The sequence below is a fragment of the Aethalodelphis obliquidens genome, unplaced genomic scaffold, assembly GCF_003676395.1.
Source record: "Aethalodelphis obliquidens isolate GAN/ISIS:26980383/991018 unplaced genomic scaffold, ASM367639v1 scaffold14, whole genome shotgun sequence".
Lineage (NCBI taxonomy): Eukaryota > Metazoa > Chordata > Mammalia > Artiodactyla > Delphinidae > Aethalodelphis > Aethalodelphis obliquidens.
The window spans coordinates 16145539-16172018 of record NW_020837958.1 but is presented as its reverse complement, the minus strand read 5'-3'; positions in this window follow the sequence as shown (position 1 = coordinate 16172018).

Genomic DNA, 26480 nt, shown 5'->3' with positions numbered 1-26480 from the left:
GGTTGCCAGATTTAGCAAATAAAAATACAGGACACCCTGTTAAATCTGAACATTTAGGACACACATTAAAGAATTATTGCTGTTTATCTAAAATTAAAATATAACTGAGTACCCCATATGTTATCTGGCAATCCCCATGACTGCAGCAAAGCAGCTGAAGTTTAATGTAGCCAAAAGAATACTGGGATATTGAGTTACACAGACACACACATGCACACCCACAAACTTTATGAGTCTGAAGGTCCTAGGGCAAAGACTGCTATTTGTCATCCAACATCCTTTTTCCTCTTTCTTTTAGTAATAGATCTTTTGGATTTATTTTGAACACAGAAAAAGAGAGAAAGGAGTATCTTACTCAGCCTCCCTTGTAGCTAGAAGTTGCCAGAGGGATCCGAGTGGAAGTGATGTGTACAACTTCAGGGTCATGCCCTTAAAGGAAAGAGTCATGTTCCCCGCTCCCCTTTCTCTCTCATTGACTGGAACATAGGTGTGGTGGCAGGAGCTAGGGCAGTCATCTTAGGATATGAGGTAGACACTATGTGTCGAGTTTGGGAGAGCAACAAAATAGAAGGATCCCTAATATCATACTGGCCCTGCCAGCTTACATCCAGACTATTATGTGAGAGAGTGAAAATCTATCTTTTTAAAGCCACTGTTAATTTGGCATGTGTAGGAGCAGCCTAACTGACGTTCTAACTAGCATGAGTATCATTATTAATTTTCTTGAGGACACATTTAATAATTACAAGAGACCAGGTTTGAAGAGTGTTCTGTAGGCAGCCATGTTTTCATTTGTCACGACTTTCCCTGCTGCTTGTTACAGAACAGCCATCAGAGCAAGACACAGGACAAGGATGAGGCAGGGAAGTGGTTCTATCAGTGATTTTCCACGGTGACTGAGACTGACTTGGGGAGTGTGTTAAAATTCATATTCCGTGGCTCTGTCCTCTAGGATGCCCATTTTGTAAGTCTGGCATGAGCCAGGGAGCCAGCATTTCTAAAGTATCCCAAGACACTGATGCAGGCAGTTCGGGGGACACACTTTGAGACCCACTGGTCTATGCGTGGAGTCCTTCACAGTGCTGGACTTCTGGGAAATCCTTCAGTGAACTAACTCAGGGAGCTTTTTAATTGCTTCAGACGCTGTTGATGGTGGTGTTTAGCAATCTAGAAACAGTGCTTTGGAGTGAATACTTAGCAATATTTGATGGGACACTCAGTGTGATACAGACATTTAGAAAGTTATGAAGCTTTACTCTGGATGGCCTGTAGATATACATGCATTAATTCAGTAGCAAGATGTAATTAAATTATTTGGAGTGATGACTGAGAAATAAACGTTTTCTGGGGCAAGAGGGCAAAATTTAAACACTCCGCCCCTCATGCTCATTTCTTTAGTGCCCAATGTTGACTGAGGAGTCGGAGTAATTACAAGTGGTAATAATGCTTGATAATTTTATATTTGCCTGTGTTTAGGTTGGACATGAAACGAGGGAAACTCACGTCATAAGTGAACCCTCATTCATGTCCCTTCTCAGAGTGGCCTTCGAGAATGAAGTTCATCTCACAACCAAGCAACGACTGGAGCTAATCACGACACTAACCACGGGAGGAGAACAATTAGGGATAAACTTTCGGCCCAAGGGAGTGAGATGGGGACTGGAGAGAGGATAAAAGTGCCAACCAGCCAGATAAATAGCAGAGGTTTTTTTGAGCATCTGTGTTTGTGCAAGGACCCTCTGCTAGGTACAGTAGGGGTGGGGAGGGGAGAGGAAGGGGCAGAGAGACAGTTAAGATGCAGGATCTTATCGTGTCACATCTGATAGGAGAGTGCCACCCTAAGCAGTGTGGGATTAGTGCAAAATCAGTACTTTCAGAGCTTGCTGATGGAGAAGTTGGAGAGGGTGGGAACAGCCAGGAGAAGCTTTTTCAAGTAGGCAGCACGCAGATGTTAGTCAACAAATATGAACCCTTCTGGGTATTGGCGATCCAGGAGTGATCAAGAAAGAGTCTCTCTTGTTAAGGGGCTCCCATTCTGGTGGAGGGAGATAGGTCAGAAGTAATCTTATTATTATTATTAGAGTATTAATAATAATAAAAATAGAGTATCATGATGATTATTAAGTACTATCCGATAGAAATATCGGATTTATTAATCATGCTTATTATTTATTAATAATATATAATTGATAAATAAATTAGATATTCTCCAATCCCAACAAGCGTTGAGGAGAAGGTGTGATAAGATAAAATGGTAACAGAGGGTGGAGCTCAGAGGGGGAAGGGTGGGGCTTGCAGTGGTCAGGGAGCCTCCCTGCGGAGGGGATGTCTGCTTCCAGGCCTGAAAGGAGAGAAGGTGGCCGTTCGTGGCGTGGAGATCTGGGAAGCGCAGGACCGGGCTGGGATGGAGATGGCTTGTGTGAAGGACCAGAGGAGAAGGCCAGTGTGGCAGGAGTATGGTAAGGGCAGGAGCACAGGTGGAGATGAGGCTGCATGAACAGGGCTTTGAAACCAGGGAAGGGAGTTTAGGTTATATTCTAAGGATGAAGCCTGTGGTTGAGAGTCTCCGAAGAGGAGTGACAGGATACCATTTGTGTGTTTTTTTTTTAATTAATTTTTATTGGAGTACAGTTGCTTTACAATATTGTGTTAGTTTCTACTGTACAGCACAGTGAATCAGCTATACGTATACATATATCCCCTCTTCTTTGGATTTCCTTCCCATTTAGGTCACCACAGTGCATTAAGTAGAGTTGAAACAGAGACACAGATGTAGAGTACAAATGTATGGATACCAAGGGGGAATGCGGGGAGGGGTGGGAGCAACTTGTGTGTTTTTAAAAAACCACTCTGGTGGTGCTGCAGGAGGCCGGGAGCAGATCCTGGGTCACAAGCCTATAGGGATGGGAGAACAGTGAGGGGCTATTTTGTGGCCAAGTCTGCCCCACTGCGCTGGGCCTGGAAGGATGTGACTGGGAGAGGCTGGGGTGGGCGGGCTGCCCGGGGAGGCCAGGAGGCCACTGGTCAGCAGGGGTGGTGGTGGCTCGGTAGGGGTGACCAGGAGGGCGAGGCCAGCGTCCTCTGGCTGCTTTGGCAAGGTGCTCTCCAGCCTGGTGTGAGCCCCACGTGAGTGGCTGATGCTCACAGACTTCTGTGGGAACCGCATGGCCTCCTGTGACCTAGACTCAGACACAGTGGTACATCTGACATACTCTGTTGCTTGAAGCAATCTCAAGTTCCCCCAGGTTCAAGTAGTAGTGACATAGACTCCACATTTCAGTAGAAGGAGTGTCAAAAGCTTTGTGGACATATTTTAAATGACATGCAAATAAATTTTAAAATCTTAAAAAAAAGTCTTTAATTTTTTAAATTAATTTTTATTGGTTGATTAATTGTGTTAGTTTCAGGTGTACAGCAAAGTGAATCAGTTATACATATATGGATATACATATATCCATTCTTTTTCAGATTTTTTCCATATAAGTTATTACAGAATATTGAGAAGAATTCCCTGTGCTATAGAGTAGTTCCTTACTGATTATCTGTTTTATATATAGTAGTGTGTATATGTTACTCCCAAACTCCTAATTTATCCCTCCCCCCAACCTTTCCCCTTTGGTAACCATAAGTTTGTTTTCTACATCTGTGACTCTATTTCTGTTTTGTAATAAGTTCATTTGTACCATTTTTTTTTTAGATTCCACGTATAAGCAATATCATATGATTTGTCTTTCTCTGTCTGACTTACTTCACTCAGTATGACAATCTCTAAGTCCACTCATTTGCTGCAAATGGCATTATTTCATTCTTTTTTATGGCTGAGTAATATTCCATTGTATATATGTACCACATCTTCTTTATCCACTCATCCATTGATGGACATTTATGTTGCTTCCATGTCCTGGCTATTGTAAATAGAGCTGCAATGAACATTGGGGTGCATGTATCCTTTAAAGCCATGGTTTTCTCCAGTTATATGCCCAGGAGTGGGACTGCTGGGTCATATGGTAGTTCTATTTTTAGTTTTTTAAGGAACCTCCATACTGTTCTCCATAGTGGCTGTATCAATTTACATTCCCACCAACAGTGTAATAAGGTTCCCTTTTCTCCACACCCTCTCCAGCATTTATTTGTAGATTTTTTGATGATGGCTATTCTGACTGGTGTGAGGTGATGCCTCATTGTAGTGTTGATTTGCATTTCTCTAATAATTAGTGATGTTGAGCATCTTTTCATGTGCTTTGTGGCCATCTGTATGTCTTCTTTGGAGAAATGTCTATTTAGATCTTCACCCATTTTTGGATTGGGTTGTTTGTTTTTGGATATTCTTTAATTTTTTAACTCCTCAGAAAAGCCTCCAAAGTCTGTGACAGCAGTTCCTAATCTTTTCCACACAAAGATCTTGCCTACTTAAAACAAAGCAGAAATTCCCCTAGGAAAATACCTATTGTCTTTGTAAGAATAACAAACACTCATAGCAACTAATTCAATATAGCTCAACACAAAGAATTCACCTTAGTATAAATAATGTAAAACATTTTTGAAGTTTTACCATCTAGAGATAACCACTAACTTTTGAAGAATACCCTTTCAGATATTTCTCTATGCGTACACTCGCATAAAAATGTGAGTATTTATGTAAATCTTATTTATATAAACAGCATCATGCTATTGAGCTCTTTGAAATGTATTCTCCGCCCCCCCCAAGATTATGTTAATTTTTCTATGTTGCAACAGTAACTGTGGGTTTCTTACCCAGAAGCTATTGGCCGTCTCTTCCTTCCTTAACAGAATCCCTGTTTTAATCCAGAATCCACCCTTCTTTGGGTGGCAACTTGTTTCCAGGAAGACAGACTATATCTCCAGTCTCCAGGGTAAAAGATAATTGGGCTTAGCTAAAATAGCAGGCCGTTCTGGCCAGTGACTGGAATAACGATGGAATGTGACAATTCTGGCTGAAGTGAGGGCAAGACTGGTGGTGGGTTTTGGGGAATGGGTTTCCCTGATGATACAAAGAGATACTTTGGAACACTCTCTAATTCTGTCAGGAATTGTCCTTCCTACTTGGGATGGCTAAAACTATAGCAGCTTCAGGTTTTTTGTTTTTGTTTTTGCTTTTCTAGATAGTAAATTACGTATTGTTTAATTTAAATGGGTTGAGTTGCATCTTTCTGGTACTTATAGCAAAAAGCATTCTAACTGATGCATGTCCACAAATAAAACTACATAATTCGCTTGAGTGGCTGCCTATTCTATTGTATATAGAACTAACTCTGGAAAATTCTCAACTGTTTGACATTTAGGCTATTTTCTAAAAATTTTTTGCCATAATAAACAATACTGATGAGTATCGGTACTTTTATTAATTCAATTTTCATGCACTGCTTGGTGTGTGTATATACCTTCCAACCTCTGACAGTAAGTCTCTAACCCACAAGATTGGTCCCACTGAGGCACAGGTTCTTAAATCTGACAGTTCTGTCAAAGATGAAAGCTTGCAGCCTCGCATTTTTTCTTCCTCTAGTGGAAAGAGCATGGACTTCGGAGCCAGACAGAAGTGGTTAGAAACCTCTGCTGCTTCCTAACTAGACAATCTCGTGAACTTCAGTTTCCATGTTCTGTAGAACAAGAATAGAAATATCAGCTTTCAAAGTTGTTGTCAGGATTAAATAAGATGGTGCATATTAAGCAGTCAGTCTGGAGCCTGACACATCGTAAGGGCTGAAATGGTCATTATTTTCACATTTTGTTGTTTACCATCTGGAGGAATGCGTGTGGAAAAACAGGAATAGGGCTATTGCTCTCAAAATGTGGCAGTAAGATGCTGTTTGCTTTCTTTCCAGAAGGGCCAAGACTTCCTGATATATTTTTTTAACTTTTAGTTTGAAATAATTCTAGATTTACAAAAGAGTGGCAAAAGATAGCACGAGGAGTTCCCATATATCTTTCTCCCAGCTTCCCCTAAGGTTCACATCTTACATAACACGGCATACTTAACAAAACTGACAAATTACCGTTGGAAATATCATTAACTAAACTACAGACTTTATTTGGATTGAACCAGTTTTTCCACTAATGTGCCGCTTTCTATTCCAGGATACAATCTAGGGTACCATGTTGCATCAGGTCCTGCTGTTTTTTAGTAGACTCAAAGCCTCTGAGGGCTGAGCTGAACACACTTCTGCTGGAAAAATATTCAGAGCGAGCATTTATGGTGTGCTTACGATTTGCCACCCTCACCACACTGTGGGGTAGGTATTTCCGTCCTCATTTTACAGGAGATACGGAGACTCAGAGAAGTTGCGAGGTCCATCAGGGTCACTCAGAGTCCACTCAAGGTCACTCAGAGGCGCAGCCGTATTAAACCGGGCAGCCTTGTCCCTGCTTAGCTGCCTTTCCCAGAGGATGCACTCCCCTGGCCAGAGCCAGTCCTCCGTATGTGGCCCGGAGGCAGCAGGGTCCCAAATTTGGTCCTTTCTGACCACGCCTCCTTGCTCTGGGGCACCTCCTGGCTGCCTGGGGCAGGCCCCTCCATACCCCTTTCTCCCGCTGCCATCCCGTCCTCTCTGTTTCTCAGCGGAGTTGCTGCCTGTCAATCCTCCCACCGTGTGCTCGCCAAAGGCGCCTCCTGGTGTTTGCATTTGAATAGGGACCCGAGCCTGAAGTCAGACAATGAGGCTCGTGCGGCAGTGAGGGCGGACTCGGGCCCAGCACATTCCTGCCGCTGCTTCTTCACCAGCCACCCTGAAGACACAAAGTCACTTCACTTACTCAGAAGGCCGATTTCTCCCCTTGTAACAGCACAGACAGCGCCCTTCTCCCTCGCATTCTGCCGGGACTGCCTCTGCTCCTGGGGACAGGAAAGGGTCTACCTTTCGGCACGGCCTGGGATTTTGCGGATCTCCCACCCAAGAGTGCCGTCCACTGCCAAGAGGGACGCAGGCAGCCAGGACTGCAGCCTGCTCTCTGAGCTCCCAGCTCTGTCACCACTGCCACCCCCTCGGTGGGCTTCTAATGACCTACTGTGGGCTAGCTATCTCCCCACAACAATGCAGTCCAAGCTAGAAGCATCACTTCATTGAGTAAGAAAATGGGGGGAGGCCTGAGCTACCCCACTGGCAAATGGCCGATCATGGACTCAAATCTCAACCTGGCTGGCTCCAAACTCTATAATCCTTCCACTACACCAAATGTTCCACAACGATTATTCTGGAAACTGGGCCACTGCCAAAACCAACCTCGGGTTCCTGGTGCTAGGAGGACACATGCTGTCCCAGACCGGGCAGTGTGCAGATCCCAGGCTCTGGAGGACCAAGCTGGTGACAAAGCCCCTTTCTAAGGCACCTGCCTGAAGGCGGAAGAGAGCTCTCGGCCTGGCAGGCAGGAGGGCACAGGTAAGGGCCTGCATCCTGTCAGGGAGCGGGCATTTCCTCGTTCAGGTGACACAGTTTAAATAATGCTGATAGTGAACTGCGTCTCTATTTATCTGGCAAACTTGGCCTCACCAGGGTGGAGCAGCGTTAATCCTTCTGTTTACATTAAGAGAGTTGGGTGAAACTAGCACTGTCTTAAGCTGGAACCACATTTCAGCTGCAGGTCTGACCTCAGTCCTGACACAGAAACCAGCTTTGGGGGGAAATCATCATAACATTGGAGCTGCAATGTGGGGTGACTCATCTCAGATCACCAACAAGCCATTTGCACCCCTCTTGGTCATGGGTAGCTTTGAGTCGCTGCATGGGCTGTGGAGATCTTTACTGAAGAGCATGAATAGAACAGCTACGCTGCACCCTGCACTGTGTACCGTGCACCAAGCGCTTCACACGTATTGCCATGGTTAATCCTCAGAACAGCAGGGAGGGAGGTATAATGACAATCTCCACTTCATAGATGAGGCAACTGAGGCACAGAGAGCTTAAATACATTGCTTAAGTTCACCCGCCATTCAGTGGCAGAGCTGGGAGTTGAACCCAGACAGTCTGGGTGCATGATATCATTAGTCTATATACTGGTGACAAACATAGGCAGAGGTCTGGAGGGACAGAGACCAGAGAGTTCATGCTGGCTGTCTACAGGTGATTTTCTTTAACTTTTAAATTTGGCTTTCTTAATATTCTACAAAAATATATGTTTTGTGGGGACAGGCAAAACAATGCAAAGAATTATCCTGGAAATAAAGAGAAGGTCCTTAGTGAGTGCATGTTGCCCAGGGCTCTGTCCCAGGAGTTTTCCCAGAAAAACAGTTTGGAGAGACCATCGTGGCCCAGGTGGACAGATGGCAGACAAATCATTGATATAGAACGAGAGGTTTACTTATTTACTCATTTGTGCATTGATTCAATTATTCATTCGTTTCTTCAAAAAAGTATGGAGCTCCTGCCCTGTCCAGGCACTGTGGTGGGTGCTGGGGATGCAGTTATGCCTAAGACAAGGTCAGTACCCTCCAGGGGGTCCTGACCCAGGGCGGGGCGGAGGGGGGAAGGGGGTAGAGGAAGTCGTGCCTTCAGTTAAGCACCCGGTAACACATTAAGGCATAAAAGAGTTTGCAAGTCTGTCTCCTCCACCAGAGTTTGCATCCTTGAGGGCAGAAACTGGTGCAAAGAAATGCCTGCCACGTATTTCAGCCATCCATTCATCCATGCACTTTTGAATTACCACATGGCTATTGAAAAGATAGGGTGTGCATCGAAGGAACAATGCAAATAGTCATCTCTCCAGGTTGAGAGAGGCAGAGAAGAGGGTGGTTGGAAACATCTCCATAAAGACTTGAGCAGAGGGCTTCCCTGGTGGCGCAGTGGTTAAGAATCCGCCTGCCAAGGCAGGGGACACGGGTTCAAGCCCTGGTCCGGGAAGATCCCACATGCTGCGGAGCAACTAAGCCCGAGCGCCACAACTACTGAAGCCCGCGCGCCTAGAGCCCGTGCTCCACAACAAGAGGAGCCACCGCAATGAGAAGCCCGCACACCACAACGAAGAGTAGCCCCTGCTCACCGCAACTAGAGAAAGCCTGTACCCAGCAACGAAGAACCAATGCAGCCAAAACAAAAAAACGTTATTAGGCTAAATTAAAAAAAAAGACTTGAGCAGAGGCTTAAAAATTGAGAAGATCTTTGTCAGATGGGGAAGGTACTTCCCGGTAGAGGGAACAGCATATGAACAATGACAGCGGTGTGAGGTTGCCAGTGCATTTGAGAAAGTGGCAGTAGTTCAGTATGGCTGGAGCATAGCGTGTGTGGGGGACAGAGTGCAGACTCAGGGAAGGATGGGACTGGAGGAGTGTGCAGGACCCAGACCCCAGTGCCCTTTGTCATGCTAAGGAGCTGGGACTTAAATGTGGTTAAGATACAACGAGAAAGAATCAAAGGATGGAGTGAGGGGTGTATGTGCAGATGGGGACTAAGGCGTATGAAGCTTTCTCCTCCTCCTCTTGCTCTTTTTTCCGTTTCATAAGCCCTCTCCTCCCCTTTTATAAAGGAGTGAAAGGGTAGGAAGCAAACATCTTTCAGCACCTGCTATACGCACCCTGTGGTGAGTGCTCTGCCGCCTTCAATCCTGACTCTGGCACGTATCACCGGCCCCGTTTTCCAGATGAGGAACCTGAGGCTCAGAGTGGTAAAGTGTCAGAGATGAGGTTTGCACGGACATGCATTTGGTTCCAAAAGCAATGCTCTGTACACTGGGCCAAACAGAACAATTGAAAGTGGAATGAAGCTTTTATCTTTGTGAAGTGTTTTATGTACCTAGGCTCATTCGATTCTTACCATGACATGGAGTGGTAAATTGGGCAAGTATCATCATTCTCATTTTCAGGAGGAAAATTGAGTCAGAGAGGTTCATTGACTCCGTGACAGAGATTTGAGAGTTTCAGGATTAGAGACATCCAAAGTACAGAACAGATAGCCATCTGAAAACCACACATGGAAACAAAAATAACCTGGAGATGGTTCTCAGTGCAAAGGGGCAGTTGTGGACACGCCACATGCGTGCATGTGATCCTTGGCATGTGGAGGTTTGCAGCTGGAATAGCCGGAGGGGCCAATCCAAGTGGCTGAGCTAATCCCTTCCTCTGCCTTCCGCCTGCTTCCTCCGTCACCTCCAGGGCCCCTCCTGAGGGGTTTTCTGTGGATTCTCCACGGACTCCCTCATTTAGCTCCCGAGACCCAGCACAAGCCTGGGTGCAGAATGTTGGTGCAGTTTTGACAAGATGCTCACAGAGGTTCAGTGACTAGTTTTAATTAGGCCATCTTTGTTTACGTTTGATGTTTATCAGCTAATTGGCATGGCAAGGTGTGAGTCACACAGCTTTCCCCTGGCATGGAATCAGTTTGTCAGAGAAAAAACCAGGAGGACAAATGATCCCAATTATGAGAGAACCCACCGGGCTAATTATCATCCCACTAAGGACAGAAGCTCCCCCCTCCTGCTGCTGTTGCTGCTGCTGTAGCTGCACCAAGTGCCCTGGGATCCCCCCTCCACACCTTCCCTCAGCTCCAGAACTCAAGAAGCCCAGGATCCAGGCCCCCAGCTGGCTGCCTGGAGACCTGTTCTCTTGAATTCAAAACCCACGTGTCCCCTCAGCTCAGACACATCAGGGCACCATGGCTCCTTTAGTCCAAGATCATTCTCCCCGTAGCCTCTTCCATGAATAATAGCTCATGTATGTTGTGCCTTTCCTGTGTGCCAGGACTGTTGGAAGCACTTTATAATTCTTTTCCCCAGTAACATCATCAGTCAGGTCCTACTATCATCTCCATTTTACAGACGAAGAAACTGAGGTAGGCAGAGATTAAATAACCTGTTCAAGGGCAAGCAACGGAACTGGGGTTTGAACCCACATGATCTTCTACCATAGCACCTGCTCCTATTAGCGTTTCTTGAAATGTCAGAAAGCCCCCAAATCAACCAATCAGGATACTTCAGGCAGATTTCTGGAGGCGACTCTCCTCTAACTACATAGGTACAACCACCTTCTAGAACAGTACTGTCCAGAATTTTCTGCAGTGGTGCGAATGTTTATTGCTCTGTCCAGCGCAGTAGCACTAAGCCACATGTGGCTATTGAGCGTATGAAATGTGGCTAGTGGGACTGAGGAAGTGAATGTTAAATTTTATTTAATCTTAATTTTAACTGAAAAAGCCGAATGTGGCTAGTGGCTGCTACCCTGTGGGACAGGACAGTTCTGGCTGGTCAGCCCCTCCTTATTCCTCAAAGGCGGCAGGTCCTGAATCAACCCTGTACTTGTGACCCCCTCATCCCCCACTGCAGCTTTCTGGCCTCCTGGGGGTCTTTCTTGATGCAGACAGAGGAGCACATGTCTCTTCCTTTGCGGCATTCTCTCCCTCCTGTTCTCTAAGCCCCTTCCAGCCGCGGGGCTCGCGTGGAGGAATGCAGCTCGGCTGCCCTCGAGTTGAATGAAGATCGTGGACCTTTGGAATGTCCACAAAGCCCCACACCCTCAGCCTCCTCAGTCTCCCTCCTTCGCCAGGGTAACAGATGGCCCCAGCTTTCACCAGCCGGGCCTGAGCACATTGTCACTCCCAGCTGAAAGTGAAATATTCAGTGGCATTTAAATTAAATAGACTCTAATGCTTCAGTAATATTAATTACGTTTTCATTCATCCCTAGCCTAATAAATCAATGCGTAAAGAGGGGATGCTCAGGAGGCTGGCAGGCGAGTGGGGCCACTGGGTCTTTGTGTGAGCCCGCACACAATGCCCCCATTCTTACCGGGCTGCGCTTGCCCCTGCAAACATCTGTGCTCAGCCCCTCTTGAGGAGCCAAAGGGGTAACGTTTACACTCTGCTCATCCAATTTGTCCCGGCACCAGGGCCTGAGTCAACGGGAAATGTGACGGCCACACTGAAAATAACATGCAGGACTGGAATGCGTGTGTGTTTGGAGCTGGGTTGTTTGCAAAATTTCTGGGGCAGAGGGTTAGGGGACTGATGGAGAGAGGAGTATGGTGCTAGACTTCTAGCTGCAGGACCGTGACAACTCAGCTTTCACTGTGGGAGGAAGGAAGGAAGGAAGGAAGGAAGGAAGGGAGGAAGGAAGGAAGGAAGGAAGGAAGGAAAGGAAGGAGGGAGGGAGGGAGGGAGGGAGAGAGGCAAGGGAAAATAAGAGCTACCGTGAAATGAGTGCTTATTATGTGCCAGAAACTGTGCTCAGCACTTTTACGGGCATTCTTTTATTTATTTCATACGATAATGTGTGACATGAAATAGCAACTATTATTGGCCCATTTTACAGATGAGAAATTTATTTGTGGTTCAGAGAAACTTGTGAAACTGAGAAACTTGCTATAGTTCCAGCTCATGTCTCTGTGATTCCAAAGTCCACAGTCTTCACCTCTAGAAGTACTTCTACCCGAAGAAAATACAGAAGAAAGGAAGGGGTCGCTAGGGGTGTTTTTTAGGTGGAGGACAAGAGGCCAACATTTGCGAAGTTTGCAACTTTCCCCTTGGTTTCTAGGGGCTTTGCCTTTGGGGAGGTCTGTCCCTACAGAGCCGTGCTGCCACCCCACTCTGGGGCTATACATATGTAAAAGAAGCCAATAAAGCAGTGAGAGAGCCTGCCCTCCTAAATCTTCAGGGGACAAAACCTCCCACTTGTGAGGCTTCAAAGCTGCCCGGAGCTACCAGTTTACCCCCAGAAGTCCTGAGTCAATGCCTCTGATTGGAAAATAAATAGCCTTGCACATAAAAACCGCAGGCCAATTGTGAGCCGGGGGAATGGGAAAGTGCCGGGTGTGGACCACTGCGTGCCAGCCCAGGGCCGGGCTCTCCCCAGGCAGCCTCTCCTTAAGGAGATGAGTGGGAGCTGGGGTCTCACCCTGGATGGAAAGGGGGATTTCAAATATGGCCCCTTAGATTTTCTTAACTGAGATATAATTGACATATAAAATTATATTAGCTTCAGGTATACAACATAATGATTCAATATATGTATATATCGTGAAATGATAGATTTTTAAAACCCAGATTTTAAAAAATGTTAAATTCTACAATTTACTGTAGAAAAACTAGAAAATACCTATAAGCAGAAGTAAGGGAAAACATCACCCAAATCCTCCTGACCAATTTTGAATGATTAGTTTTGCAACTTATGGGTGAAACGTGGTTTATTAAATCAATCCCCATGGTTAGATATTTGGCTTGTTTTTATTTTTCCTGTCTCACAAATGGTGCTATCATGAATTTCCTTGTGGCTAAATTGAGGTGCACACACATTCTTTTTTTTTTTTTTTTTTTGCGGTACGCGGGCCTCTCACTGTTGTGGCCTCTCCCGCTGCAGAGCACAGGCTCCAGACAGGCTCCAGACGCGCAGGCTCAGCGGCCATGGCTCACGGGCCCAGCCGCTCTGCGGCACATGGGATCTTCCCAGACCGGGGCACGAACCCGTGTCCCCTGCATCGGCAGACGGACTCTCAACCACTGCGCCACCAGGGAAGCCCCATGCACACACATTCTTGGTAAGTATCTTAGACTAAATTTCTCCAAGAGAAAATGCTAAGTCAAAGTGAATATACATGCATATTTTGAGGGTAGAAAGCCTGAGTGTCTGTTAGGATTTTTTAAAAAATGATATGGAGGGCTTCCCTGGTGGCGCAGTGGTTGAGAGTCCGCCTGCCGATGCAGGGGACGCGGGTTTGTGCCCCGTTCCGGGAATATCCCACATGCCGTGGAGCGGCTGGGTCCTTGAGCCATGGCCGCTGGGCCTGCGCGTCTGGAGCCTGTGCTCCGCAGCAGGAGAGGCCACAACAGTGAGAGGCTCGTGTACCGCAAAACAAAAAAACAAACAAAAAAATGATATGGAAAGCTAAGTGTCAACCCCAGACCCAATTCCTACCCAGTGCAAATATCCTCACCCTCCATCATTTAAGCTTGATACTTAAGGCAGGTTTGATTGTGCAAGTCCAAGCCTTGGGACGGACCTTCTAGTCATCTTGTTGGTGATTATGACTGAGCACCTGCAGCTCCCGGTTGAGGGCGGGCAGCAGCAGGGCCTGAAACTCATCCCCTTAGTATCCCATAAGGAGCAGCTGAATAGCCTGTGGTCTCTGGAGTCAGCCTAGATTCAACCTCAGCTCCACGTCTGATAGGCTGAGTGCCCGAAGGGAAATCACCCAACCTCCCTGAATCTCAGCTCATCTGCGAATTAATGGGTGATGCTTGTGCCCCTCTTATCTCTGCAGATTTTATATGTAAAACACTTAGCACAATGCCTGATACATGGTAAGTGTTCATCCAACATTGGCTACTCTACTGGTATTATATTGACCCCTTAATGTGCTATTCAACCAACCTTAGTTATTCAAGTCTTGGGTTTTTTTTGAAGGCAGCAAGAATTGCACCCTATTTAATATGATGCTTACATGACACAGAAGGTGATTTAATTCAATCTAATACCCACTGAGACCCTGCCACAAGCTGAACACTGTGTTATGCACTATGGAAGAATCAGAGATGAATGTGCCTCCAGGAGCTCACTGGCTAGTTGTGAAGCTGGAAACATGCATCAGTAACTCAGACCAAATGTCGCGTGCTGCCGGCGACCAAGAGAGGTTCAAATAGTGTGTGTGGCGAGGCATTTGGAGCAGCGTCTTAGGGGAGGAGGGACTTGAAGTGGAGCTCAGGTGTCCAGTAACTTGTCCAAAGTCACAGAGTTACTAAGATGTGAAGCTGGGATTAGACTTAGGTCTGTCTGGTTAAAGAATTCATGTTTGTTTACTCCATACTAATAAGCAAATAAAGGTCAAAGCCACTCTAAAGTAGAATGAGACCATCCAACAGAACTTGCTGTGATGACAGAAATTTTCTGTATCCGCGCTGTCCAATATGGTGGCCCCTAGCCACATGCGGCTACTTAACACTTGAAATGTGGCTAGTTTGAGTGAATCCAACATCCACTTATGATTTTTTTTTTTTTTTTTTTTTGGTACGCGGGCCTCTCACTGTTGTGGCCTCTCCCATTGCAGAGCACAGGCTCCGGACACGCAGGCTCAGCGGCCATGGCTCACGGGCCCAGCCGCTCCTTGGCACGTGGGATCCTCCCAGACCAGGGCCCGAACCCGTGTCCCCTGCATTGGCAGGCGGACTCTCAACCACTGCGCCACCAGGGAAGCCCACACTTATGATTTTTAAATTTTATTTAAATGTGGCTAGCAGCTACTGTGTTGGACAATGCAGCTCTAGAGTGAGGAAACTGATTTAAAGAGAAGGGGTAATGTTGAATATCAAAGTTTTCAATGACTAGGAAAGTGAGAGATTTAAAGAAATAAAAAGTGAAAAGGAAATCAGACTCTAATTTGAAAGGCACCGTTAATAATAATTTAAAAAATAGTTTTCACGGAGGCCAAATCTTTTTCCACCCTTGGAGCAACACATCCATTTGGTTGATGTGCTCTGACCATGCCATCTTTGTGGCTCTTTGTCAAACAGCTTGGGGCCAAGCCAAAGCCCATGGGGAGGGCTCCCTTTGGCAAATGTATTCCCCCTTCTTCTCTGTTTTGTATTTGGCATTAAACTGAGTAACTGTCTCATGCTGAAACCACCACATGTATCTAATTCCCATTTTGTTCTCTGTCAGATCCAGGCAGAGAGCTGATAGAATAGCTGACACTTTCAGGTCAGAGAAAACTTCCTATCTGTAGTTCTTAATGGTTGGAGCTGTGCAAAGACACACTAGGCAGCCTCGGGGGGAGGTGAGTCTCTCATCAGGAGAAGTGTTCAAGCACGGGCTGAACAATCATGGGTACGTTGTATCAAGGTTGTGAATGTCAGATGGGAATGGAGAGGCAATTGGAATAAAAGGCCCTTTATGTTATTTCTAACTCCCAAAGTCAGGCTTTTTGTAAAGCAGGCACCTTTGCTCTGTAAAAATCTTCCTCTGTCCATATCCCATTGTCAAGTTCAGACTGGGCACCCCTGAGATCAGGGCTGTGTCACATTCACCCCTGTATTACCATGTGCCAGGCATGGTACTTGGCACATGGAAGGTGTTCAGAAAACCCTGATTGTTGCCGTTGAAAGATCATTCAGGTCTTGATGTCTTAACCTAAATATAAAATGACAGTCTTCATTTGCTTTGACAAGAGTAAATGCCCAGCCCTGGGAGGTAAGAGGGGGAGAGGGCACTCACAGTTACAGAGTGTCTGCTATGGGCTGGGTACTCTGGTAGGTACCTTTGCACACATTTTGTAGTACAATATTCATAGGCTTAGAAGAGGCATTAGTATACCCATTTTATAGATAAGGAAGCTGAGGCCTGACAAGGAAGTAATCCATAATCATATAGATAGTAAGTGGCTGAGGTAACAGTCAACAGCCTTCAGTCCTAGCCTTAAACTGGTTTGTGAAGCAACTGAATTAAAATTTATCAGGAGGGACCACTGTTGGTGAGGACAAGAGACTGGAGAGACGTCTCAGGCAATATGATAATATCTCAAGGCTGAAGAGGTCGGGAGATGTCTTTTGCTTCTTTACCAAAGAAACCACCGTGTCCTAGTGGCTCACAGCGATTTAGGACCATAGCAGATAACATCCTCTGCTCATCTCATCCCTTCTCTCCTTAATTCTTAAAAGTCCTTACCTGACCAGGGGAACCCATAAGATTGGTGTCTTTGAACTTCTAAAGAATTACTTTGAATGCAAGAGCCTTTTTTTTCAGCTCCCTCCCATTGACCAATTTTCAAAGCCTGCTTAACATGTATTAACCAACACTCTGTTGTAAGTGGCAGAAACCTAATTCAAAGTGGTTTAATGACAAAAGTGACTCATGGTGCTGAAAAGACAAGACTTCGAGTGTGGCTGACGTAGGTCCTCAGGTGATGGTATTAGAAATGTCTTTCATGTATCTTTGACTCCTCTTCCTTCTGTTTCGGCTCCATTATTAGGGATGGCCACTAGGGACTCCAGATTTACTTCTTACCTGCTTAGCATCTTCAGCAGAGGCAGTACAACTTTTTCCCAATATTTCTAGCATTGAAAGAAATGTAGCACAATACATACTGTTGAAACCATGAGCTACCTTGTGCTAGAGGTTCGCTCTGGGTTTGACAGATGTCAAGGACTGCTGTGTTTCCCTTGAAATTTTAAAACATCCTGAGGCAGACCTGAGGGTTCTCTGTGGCACCCCAGGGTGCTTCAGTGTGCAGTTTGGGATAGAAGGTTGTTGGTCGCCCTCTCCCCTGCCTGACTGCTGCTTCTCTCCCTTTCTTAATCTCTGACCTCATCCCTTCTTGTTGAGAGTAGTGTTTGGAGTCCCATCCTTGGCTTTTATAAACATATCACTTGAAGTAGGTTACTTATTCTTTCTAATCCTTAGTTTTCTCTTTGGTAAGTGGTAATATCAGTATCTACCTTGCAGGGCTGTTGTGAAGATTACAGGAAATTCAATATTTAATGTGCTGAGCACAGTGCCTGGGAGATATTCAGTGTTCAGAGCTGGAGCCATTGTTTTCCTTCTTATTATTGTTATTACTATTAATATATGGGGCAGATATATTAGTCAGCATTTGGTTCACCTAAGAATGATAGAAAACACAAAATAAGTGGCTTAAATAAAATAGACATTTCTCTCTCACGCAAAAGTCCAGGAAGATAGTCTAGGGCTGGTATGATGTTACCTAGTGCCACGGATTCACGCTCTTTCTATCTTATTTATCTACTATGCATAGCTCCATTTCCAAGGTCATCTTATAGCCCAAGAGGGCTGCTCTAGCTCCAGCCATCATGTCTCATTCCAGCCAGAAGGAAGAATGAAATGGGAGGAGTTCATGCTCTCTTTCTTCCTGGGAGTTGCATACCTCAGTCCTGCACAAATATCTATGCCAGAACTGAAGTCACACCTAGCTGCAAGGGAAATGGAGAAAAACAATGTTATTCTGGGCAGCCATGGTGCCCAGCTAAAAATTGTATTACTGTGGGGGAAGGGCAGGCTCTGACAGAGTAGAGCAGTGGGAAAGGACCCTGGAAGCTAAGCTCACTCTGGATGATGGAGCTCAAAGAAAACCATGCTTCTGCAAAAAGGGAAATACCGTGCACCTTTTGCCACCTGAGGAATGTAAGATTGACTCCAGGATTTTTAAGAAAGTTGGAAGTTAAAACTCAAGTCTGAAGCTCTCTTTTCTGAGCCAAGGAGCTTAGCTCAGTCTCTCTCCACCCACTGCCAGCCTGGGCTGGGGAGATGCAGAGCACTGCCCCCAGGCAAACTTGGTTTGAGGCCAAATTCCAGGACTCTTGGGGCTGACTGGCAGCCACTCTGTCTGAGCAACCTGGGGGATCCTGAGAAAAGAATGAACATCCGAATCCCAGAACAAAATCAGCAGCGATGATGCTCCTGCAGCCCTGGGTCTGGCTGGGAGGCTGCACAGTGGGGAGGATGAGGTCATGGTGACAAATGTGAGAAGGGGGAGGGCTCCCGAGTGCAGCAAATGTGCCCAGGAGCCAGCAGCCGGGAGCCCAGAGCAAAGCCTGCATTGGGGACTCCATCCCTCGTTCTGCCACCGTTCTGCTGGGTTTCTGGACTTCAGTCTATCCGGCTGGAAGATGGGAAACACATCTGCTGTCCTCTTGGCTTTGTAAGGTTGCTGTCAGCAGCAGCTAGGTTTAGGAATGCCCAGAAAATGAATAGAGTTCCTAAAGAAAAAGGGGTTTGGTTGCCAGGGGTTAGGCGGGGAGGGAGAGAAGAAAAGGCAGAGCACAGAGGATTTTTAGGGCAGTGAAACTATTCTGTATGGTACAATAATGGTGGATACATGTCATTATACATTTGTCCAAACCCATAGGACATACAACACCGAGAGCGAACCCTAATGTAAACTATGGGCTTTGCATGATAATAAGGTGTCAAAGTTGGCTCATTGATGGTAACAAATGTACCTCATTGGTGCAGGATATTGTTGATGGGGGAAGCTGTGGGAGGGGTGTGGGTGGGATGGGAGTGGGTATGTGGGAACTCTCTGTGCTTTCTGCTTAATTTTTCTGTCAATCTAAACTGCACTAAAATTTTAAAATTAAAAAAAAAAAGATCCTGCGTGCTGCAACTAAGACCCGGCACAGCCTAAATAAATAAACAAATAAATATTTTAAAAAATTTATTGAAGGCCTCTTATTTATCACATATTGAACTATACAAAAGGAATAAAATGGTCAATAATACAGAGTAGCTGGGATATGCAACAATGCAACGTCAGCTCAGCAGGAGGGAGGAGGGAGTTAGGACAGTGGTTCTTTGGCACACAGCTTCCCAAAGAGGGGCAAGTCATTTTTTTTAAAAAAAAAAAAAAAAGGAAAAGTCAAGTTTTCAAACTTCAGTAGCATTTCAGTTGACTGCAACTGTTGCTTCATACATTTCTCAAATGAAAGAAATAAGGGAAGGGTATACTTGCCCCCTCTGAGAGAAAGGGCTCCTGTGAGCCTTCATCTGCCCCCATCTTTTAAAATAAAGATAGTAAAAGAGGTTACCTTGGACGTAATATTGCCAACTTGGGGGCTGAGTAAAGAGTTACTGAACAGCTGTTGAAAAGAAATCAACCATGTGTATTCATCGTCTGGTCCAAAAGCCATCTACTGTGTAGGGCTCTAACGACAAGTAACCAGATACTAGGTAAACAGTGATTATTGATCAAGGTAAGTGTAATAAAAAGGATTAAGGAGACCCCAAACAACTATATAACATAAAACTGCTCACATCTGGGTGTGAAGTGGTCCATTTGATAGGGATGGTAGTTTAATTTGGAACATGGAGATAGGAAATAAATAAAAATGTGGCTGCCATGTTGCGTCTTATTGGCATTCCTTTAGGTCATTCCGTGAGCATTGCCTTTAATTCCTGTGTTTAGGAGATGCAGATGCTTTTTAAAAAAATTTTTTTCCCCTTTTTAAAATTGGAGTATAGCTGATTTACAATGTTGTGTTAGTTTCAGTTGTACAGCAAGGTGATTCAGTTACACATACATACGTATACATCTATTTTTTTTCAAATTCTTTTCCCTTATAGGTTATTACAGAATACTGAGTATAGTTCCTTGTGCTATTATCTACTTTATTGTGCTATTATCTCCTTGTTGATTATCTACTTTATATATAGTAGTGTGTATATGTTAATCCCAAACTCCTAATTTATCCCTTTTCCTTTTGGTAACCGTAAGTTTGTTTTCTATGTTTGTGGGTCTGTTTCTGCTCTCTATATAAGTTCATTGAGCTACAATTGCTTTTTGATGAGGCAGAAGTACACTTGTTCAACATTCAGGTTTTTCCGCTCTGTGAAGAAAACCAGGATTGTACCTTGTCCTGAAGAACAGGCAACAAGGCTCCCATGTCTAGTGCTGCTGTGGTTGAGTCTAGAGCAGTTCTGTACAATAGTACTGTCTATGATGGTGGAAATGTTCCAATCGTCATGGTCCAGTATGGTAGCCACTACCTATGTGTGGCTCCTGAGTACTTGCAATGTGACTAAGTGTAACTGGAGAACTGAATCATTTTATTTGAATACATTTAAACTACAAGGTTAAATAGCCACATGTGGCCAGTGACCACTGTATTGGACAGCTCGGTCCCAAGGTCATACCCCTCAGTAGTCCTTTCCTACTCACCTCAGGTCTCTCAGAAGCTTGTTTTGTATATATGTGCCCGTATATATGCATATGTGTGCATGAATGTGTATATGTCAGTGGGAGTGATGCATGCATTAATGAGTGTATAGGAATGCTGCAGAACTTCCCATGGATCCAGTTAAGATTGATCCTCAACCCACAAAAATCTCAGACCCAAAATGATGGAGCATCCTACCACGTACAGAAAACCTGGACTTCCCTGGTGACGCAGTGATTAAGAATCCGCCTGCCATTGCAGGGGACACGGGTTCAATCCCTGGTCTGGGAAGACCCCACGTGCCGCGGAGCAACTAAGCCCATGAACCACAACTACTGAGCCTGCACTCTAGAGCCCACGTGCCACAACTACTGAGCCCACGTGCCACAACTACTGAAGCCTGTGCGCCTAGAGCCAGTGCTCCACAGCAAGAGAAGCCACTGCAATGAGAAGCCCGCGCACCACAACTAGAGAAAGCCTGCATGCAGCAACGAAGCCCAAACAAAGCCAAAAAAAAAAAATTAATTAATTAATTAAAAAAAAAAAAGAAAACCTCTCACCTGAGAAAAGCAGAAGACACGATGGAATCCAGGAGACAAGGCAGGGGTTATGTAAAATTTCTTTGCTGTACATCATGTGTATATTTTTGTTTTAAAAATAGGTCATGACATTCATAGTCATATTACGTATAATGGATCAGGGGATCAGACTGAGCTTTAAGGCTGGTCTTGGCTTTGCCACCAAGTTGCTGTGTGAGCCTGGCATGTGACATCCCTCTCTGGGTCTCACTTTCCCCATGGTTACTACAGGGATTGAATAAGGTAGTGTGTGACAATCAGTCAGCTCTTTGATGATATCCCAGGTCTAAGCAGAATATATCCATTTTTTATTGAAAAACATGAAGATGGAAAACCTTACTTCAGACTGGTCTAAAACAACAGCAGATTAGGTCAAAGTGTGTACCATGTTCTGCAGAATGCTGCAGAGGAAAAATGGGTCACTGCGGTCTGATCATACACCCGGTTAAGTAGGTTTCTTGACTTCAGGACTTCTCAGAACCTTTAACATGCTTATGGGTCTCATGACTCTCCAGTAGGGGATCCAGTCGCTGCTTTTCCCAAAGTTAGCTGACTCCAAAATTTATTTCGTTTTGAAGAGCATCTTGTAGGAAGGACTAATGTTTTGTGAAACACACTTAGGGAAATGCTGACCCGGAGGGTGTATGAGTAGCTTTGGGGGGCCCAGCTGTCTCCCCAACTTTTGGCTTCCCCCTGCTTCTCCTGCTGGGCGTGCAGAGATGGGGGTTCTGCACTCAGCAAAAGCCGAATCCTGCTTCCCTTTGCACAGGTGCAACTCCCCATGGCCCCAGCTCTCCAGCTGCCCCATGCAGCCTGTTTTGTTCTGGGGCTACCATGATTTGCAAATTCCCTCTCTAGCTCAAGTGCATGGACCCGGAACATGCTCCCGCTGGAGGGACAATGTCAACTGAGACCCCCAGCAGTATGGCGACCTCTGTGGGAGCTGGCAGCACCTCGCAGAGAGCAGAGTTTGGCTCTGCACTTGTACAATCAGTTGTAAATTCTGCTGAGCTCTATGGATCCATCTGGATGAAAAGATCTGTATAAATGCAAGATCATTATCATTATCAGCTGTCCCAGTTGGAGCCCAGCGATTCACAGGCCCACAATCAATGGGGCTTTTCCAACAATCCCATTCTACCCAGCTTGAAAAAGGTGTAATTACAGGGAGATGCACATCCTCTGGAGAGACAGAGGGCATGTCTGTCCCCACGTCAGTCCCCAGTGTAATGGAGAGAGGAATCTCCCAGGCCCCTCACTAGGCACATGGACAGAGGTGTCCTCTAGGCCCTGTCCAGGTCAGGGACAAGTAAGAAACAACATCCCAAGCTTCCTCCACCCCAAACTTTGTTCCAGTGGACATGAGAGGGTAGCATTGCTTTTGCCCCTTTGCAGCTCAGGTGCTCTCAGGAGGCACTGTGAAGGCTGTGTGAGTCCTCCCCTACTTTTTCTTTTCTTGATTTTTGTCTAGGATCAGGAAAAACTTGGACTCAGAGAATTTTCCTTTCTGAAGGTGCCTGCCTACAGCACAAAATGACAAGAGAGGTTTCCCACCCAGGCAACTCTGAGCTAGAGAATATAAGCCCTACTTCATTCTTCCTCCACAAATCTCTGGTACTTCTAGCTGTGTGACCTTGGGGAAGTTTATTAACCCCTCTGAACTTTCTGAAATAGGGATGGCAATTCTTACCTGCCTGAATGCAGGGGGCCAAGACCAGCTGGGTTTTTGAGAACTCTTGCTTATTAGGAGAGAAGGATCTTTTATTGTTACTCAAAGACTTTTGGTGCTATAGGAGGGAAAAATAAAGAGACATCCTTCATTTTTTAAAATGATTCCTTCTGGAAGTCATTCAGGGGATTCAAAGGCCAAAGGCCAGGGGATTCAGAGTCACAGGACTTTAGTAAGAGTCAGGCTCTTAGGAAGTTCACCAAGGTTGACTTTTCTGCTTCTCACTTGTCTGACCAGAGCCTCCCATGAGCCTCTTGGGCCTGTGTCCTCACAAATGAGAGAGGGTAATGAGTGTGTGGTCCCCCCAGCGACTTGCCTTGTCCCTAAGCTCTGGTGCCTGGGCCTCTAATGAGGCAAGAGGATTTTCCCATCTCCAAACATGCCTCAAACACAATGGCTGAGTCATCTCCCCATCCCGTTACCGCCACCCACCTCCAATTCTCTTGAGAAAATTACCAAAAAGCTGCTGAGAAGAGAGATGTGGCTGGAAAGGGAACCAAATGGGTGGGCTGAGGCCCGGGGGAGGCATGCAATGCTTCCCCTTTTCAGCTCTAGAGACTCAAGTTCAGGCCACTTTCACCTCCCATACAGTCACTTCTGTCCTCAGGCTGGGGAGTGTGCTAGGACAGTGACTCCTTCACTCGGGTTCATTTTTAACTTTTAAAAATGGCCTCTGTGACCCGGCAGGGTGAGACTTTGGCCTTTTGGTGTGAGGACAGTGGCCATTCTGAGGATATGCTTGACACACACACAAGATTCTTCTCCGTGACCTTGGGCCATGTCTCTGATAAATAGACTGGCCAGGGGAGGAGTCCAGCCTACTGACCTCCCAGGCGGCCAGAGTTCTCTGCGGACCATGGATGACTGGACATTCACGAGCACTGAGGGACACCCTTGGCTGTTTCTGGGATCTGGTACCATCTGTAGCGCTTGTGACAAAGACATCCTGGGCAGATGCAAGCATGTCTGAGTTCGGGGCGGGAGAACTGGCGTGACCTCTGCTTTACGACTGAAGGCTAGGGGCTCCGGCCAGCCAACTCACTCCTCAGAGCCCTGTCTCCGGGACTCTGTTTTCAGCCTCCTTGGAGTAGAAGAGCACGTCTTGGTGGGCATTGTTCATTTATCAGTACACATGGTCATGTTGATGAAGTCTGAATATATAATGCCTTACGAGTCTAATAATAAAATCAAATTAAGACTCTACTTCCTGTCATTCTTAAAAATGAGCCTGATTTACCCCGTTCATTAGGCCGTTATGTCTCTGTCTGGTTCCGGGATATCAGTTCTTTAACCTAAGGAACATTTAGAGTATGCAGAGAATGTAAATAACACCCAAGGCTGCCTTAAAAAAATTCATAAAGAAGTATAGAGGCTGCCCCCAGTTTATTACCACATATTTCACAAGCTGTGCTTAGCAAATGCAGTCCTCACGAGCACTGCCTTTTATTTGGCAGTAAACCCTCTCCTGATGCCATTTGTCAGCTCCGTGTTTAGAGTGTGAAGGATCGCGTTAGCTAGCTTCGGAGAACTGGCTTCGGAGAACTGGCTTCGGAGAACCCTCCCAAGGTGCTGACTTTGATTCATATCCCAGAGGAAGGGCAGTGCATGTAAGACAGAGGCAGGCGGGAAGGGAAGTCATGATGTGTTTGAAATCTGCTAGACACTGGATGAGGTGCTCATATGTTCTTCCACTTAAGCCTCACAGCCATTCCTGAAGTAGATTTTATTACCCTGCCTTTGTAGACGAGGAAACTGAGGTTGCGAGTAAAGAACCCCAGAATGAGGATTAATACCGGGGTGTTGGCTTCTCATCCTCTGCTCTTGTGATGACACCACGAGCCTTTTCTTTGCCTTGTTGTGTCTTCCTGGTGTCATCCCTTCTAACCATGGGACCTAGCTTAGTAGTTTGTTCACTTCGCCAAAACTCAGAATTCTGACCTCGTGAATGGAAATAACCATGTTTGTCCCACTGCCCTCCCTGGGCTGCTGGGTGGATGACATGAGATAATATATGAGAAGGGGAAAGAGAGTCTTTCTCTGCCTTTTCTTTAAGGTTTTAGGCCAGTCCTACCCAACTGGGTCAAGGAGAATGGCTCCAGGTGTGTAGAGAGAATACTGTCACGAGATGTTTTTCTAGAGTAATAAGACAGTTTTTCTACTCCATACAAGCACATCTCAAGCCACGGGCGCTTAAAAAAGCCCACACCTTAGGGTGATACTCTGTCCCATTGAGACCCCGCCGAGAAGAAATGTATCAACTACCTCTCCTCAAGCTTCCTCAACCAGACACAGGAAAGGAACGTGGCTGAGGGGGTCTGGAGGTGTGCAATGAATCGGGAAGAGGATGCTGTGCTTGGCATGAGTTTTTCGCTGGGTCAGGTCGTGGCCTCCGTGACAGTGGGGGCGAAACATTTAAAACAGAAACAGCCCTGAGCCACAGTATTTAGGGGCGATGCTCGGTTGTAACATACAGGACATTTCATGGAATCCACATTTCTGTTCAATACGGGAATTTTTCAGATTGAACCTCAATCCAGAAGCTATTCAACTAGCCAAGGAGAGGAAAGTAACATGGGACAGAATGAAAGTTCCACAAAACACAGAACTAGGGGACAGGGCACACTGTGTGCAGATTAGAGGAAGGGGAAAGCTCCTGGAGAGAGAGAAAGAGAGAGAGAGAGAGAGACGCCCTCAGAGAGAGGAGCGAGGGAGGTGCAGTGGGGATTTCACAGCATATATGGAAGAGAGAGGATATCATTGGCATTACTTTGGGCAAAGCCCAGGCAATTTTTAAAAACGCTTTTTATTTTGAGAAGACTTCAAATATGCAGAAAAGTTGCAGAAATATCCAAAGAACCCCCAAGAACGTACTCTTTACCCAGATTCACCAGTTGTTATTTTGCCTCATTTACTTTACCATTCTCTACCCACCCTCCCCTCTTTATATGATTTCTTTCCCTGAACATCAGAGAGCAAAGCTGCAGACATGATGCCACTTCACCCCTAAAAACTTCAGTGTGAATTTCTCAAGAACAAAGTCATTCTTTTATATAACCTCAGGACAATGATTAAAATTAGGGAATTTATTAAATGTTTTAATCTAATCCAGGGATAGGCAAATTTTTTTTCTGTAAAGGGACAGGGAAAATATTTTTGGTCTACAGCCCCTATGGTCTCTGTCACTGTCTCTATCACGAGTACTCAACCCTGCCTTTGTAGTGCAAAAGTAGCCATAAACAATTCAGAAATGAATGGACTTGGCTGTGTTCCAATAAAACTTTATTTACAAGAATGGGTGGCAGACTGGATTTGGGCTGGGGGCTGCATTTTGCTGACCTCTGATCTAATCTACAGCCCCTTCTTTATCTTTCTTTATCTTTCATAATTGACATTCTTGAAGAGTACAGGCTGGTTATTTTGTAGAACCTTCAGTATGGTTTTCCCTGATGTTTCTTCATGATTAAATTTAGGTTGTGTAATTTTGGCATGGATATCACAGAAGTGAAGTTGTGCTCTTTTTAGTGCATCATATATGGAGGTGCATGATGCTGGTTGGTCCCATCATTGGTGTTGAAATAC